The following is a 3,273-nucleotide window of genomic DNA, read 5'->3' as shown; positions in this document are numbered from 1 at the left end:
GGGACATTGAAAGAGTGTGGGGATCTCTTGGGTTTGTGGGACAAACTAGTCATAGGCAAAACACGAGTGAATCGGTGAGGGAAAGGCTGAGTCTAGCAGGACTAGACTGCCGCGCGAGGTCTGTTTTCGAGAGCGAAAAATTGACCCCGTGACATTACCCATGGTGATAAGATATATTGAATGAAATCATGAATATTTTGTTTTAAATTAAATTTGATTGATTTAAAAATTTATTATTAAATTTGGTTTAAAATTAATCATGTTTTAATTTGAGTTAAACTTGAGTCAAAATATGTGCTATTTATTACGACTTTAAGGCCTTAAATTATTTTAATTGTTAAAGAAACTAATTTGGGTCGTTTTTTTAATGTGATTTTAACTAGACAAGTAATTCTTATATTTTCTACATAGTAATAAAAAAATATTTATCATCTATTTTTTGAGTATTAAAAGATATCATAAAAATATATTTTTTATGTATATACATTCATCATTCCATAATATATTTATAGTCTAATATAAATGGGATTTGACTTTAACAATAAATGTTAGCTTAAGGTTATTTTATTCTATTCTTGTTTATAAGATCAAGTAAAAACTTTATTTTTTTTAGTAGATGTACATTAATCCACTTACAAAGTCAAAGCCCATTGACAGTACAACCTTATAAAATAAACAAGGATTCGTGTAAGATATTGATTTAATATTTATTAAAATCAATTCATTATCTAAATTGTATTAAGAAAAAAATACTTTTCAAGTTTTTTAATATTAGATTGTGTTTAATATCATGAAAGTGATTATTTTTAAAATATATTTACTTTAAAATATATCAAGATAATAATATATATATTATTTTTAAAATTTATTTTTAATAATTGCATATAAAACGACTCTAAAAAAAATCAAAGCAAGAATTATTTTTTTCAAATTTTGTAAAAAGTGGAGCGTGGGTATGCAAATGGTATCTTTGGAAGAGTTTTCACGCTCTTCCGTTGCGTTTGGGTAAGGGTTGCGTAAGCAAAGTCAACACGTGAAAATTGAGTTTTAATTTCGAGGCTAAGGCTAAAACTTAAGAGTTAAAAGTGATTTTTCGTTTGATTAAAAAAAAAAAAAAAAGATTATCGGTAAATGAGATGCTTCGCGGTTGGAGATATTCCCCTGGTCATACTCGGTGCTATGTGATGCACGCTCGGTTAGCTGTTCCCTTCCACCCACATCGTGCCACCTACAAAATTCGGTCGCTAAAGGATTTAATTGGTTGGGCCTTCTTCTTTCTCGTGTACATGCCATGCCACATCTTCCGCAGCCTAGATCACTTTTCCTCTCATTTTACACTAGTCAAGTTCAGTCCCTCTAATTTACCACGACCACTTAATTAGTCCATATAGTATGATAAATAATTAAATAGTCTCCCAACATATATTGATTATCATCTTTAATTTAGTATATTTTTGTTCCAAAAATGCCCAGTTGCATTCCTGATATTACCGGTGTTTTTTGCATAGAAAAAACAATTATATAATTAAAATTTTTTTTTTAAATTAATTTTTTTTTGTAATTAGAACTTCCATCAATCAAAAAAATATTATAAAACTTATTTTTCAATTAAATAAAAGTAATTTGGTGAACCTAATCAATCAACTTTAAAAGGTAAATGAGCATGACATGATAAAGAAATTATTTGATACTGCATTAGTGATTATTTTTTAAAATATTTTTATTTAAAAATATATTAAAATAATATTTTTTATTTTTTAAATTTATTTTTAATAATAACACATTAAAATAATATAAAACACACAAAAAAAAAAATTGGCGACAACATGAAGTCTTTACATGTCAATAGGAGGATCGTTCCACAAATCAATTAAATGACAAAATTTTTAACATGGGTCTTTATCCCATTGACTAAAAACTAAAGATATTGAATTTGTGTTCAAAATAGTCTAAGCAGGATGTTGGATAAGATGTTCTAAGCATGTAATATATACAATTTCATACAGAATATTACAACCTCGACTTCAAAAACATCTTTGTCCATGTTATGTCTTAACCAGTCATTTAATAACTCAAGAATATTCTTGCTCCAATTCTTACTCGATGCACTTGTTGATTAAGCAAATGTATATTTGTTAATATTTATTTAAATTTGTTTTCATCTTTTTGGTGATTTTGATGGTAGAAAATATTGTTAGAAATACTTAAAAAAAATATATATTAAGTTATACTTAAAATCTATTTGATGTTATAGTAACAATTGTCTTTTAAAATACTATTTATTTAAAAATTTATTATTAACATCAGCATACCAAAATAATTAAAAAATAAAATAAATATTTTTTTAATAAACACACGACTTGTTACATTTATAAATAGATTCTTAAATATATTTTTATAAAAAAATTTAGATTGAATTATTAAATTTATAATTTTTCAGTGATTTACAAGTAAAAGAGTTTGAGATCTCAAATTCAAGATTTATTTTTTTAATATCTATTTTTATTATAAAAAGGGTAAGAAAATTATTTTAAATATGAAAAGGAAAAGAAAAATATTTTGAAGACAACAACTTTGTGTGGGAAAAATTTGGTGAATACAATGACCAACAAAATCTCACTTTAAGTCTTTCTCTCTTTTCAAATTGCCTTTTTTTCCTAGTGTTTTGCAAATTTGCTGTTAAATGCTTTTTTTTTTTTACAAATTCTCATGCCGCCAAATCAAAAAAAAAAAAAAAAAAAAAAAAAGAAAGAGTAGCAAAAAGTATAGAATATGGGCTTTATCGAGCATAGGGAATACTTTTTTCTCTTGGCAATTGCCATTCACACTCAAGATGTCTCTCTTCTCTTTTGACTCTTCTATCCATGGACTCAAAAGTTTCATGTGCCTCTCCTATCCATTGTATACAAAAATCATATCCTTTCCTATGATTCTCATACAAACAAAATGATTCGACGACTTTAGTGTACGGACAGATTATGAGCTTCAAAATTCCATGAAAAGTAAAGCCAGATCTTGCCTAGGTATTGGTTTATGTATATTGGTTCGTATAATAACCGTATATAGAAAAGTTTATACATGATTTCCTTTTTTTTTAATCATAAAATATAGCAAAAACTACATATATTGGTATTCTCAAAACTTAATGAATATGAAAATTACTGCTTAATATATATATATATATATATATAGTATTGATAACTGTAGATGGTAGGAGTAATTGTTTTTTTATTAATTATTCATTAAAATAATTAATATTTATAAAAGATGTTT

This window comes from Populus euphratica, unplaced genomic scaffold (genome assembly GCF_000495115.2).
Source record: "Populus euphratica unplaced genomic scaffold, PopEup_1.0 scaffold18.1, whole genome shotgun sequence".
NCBI lineage: Eukaryota > Viridiplantae > Streptophyta > Magnoliopsida > Malpighiales > Salicaceae > Populus > Populus euphratica.
Note: the sequence above shows the minus strand (reverse complement) of the source record.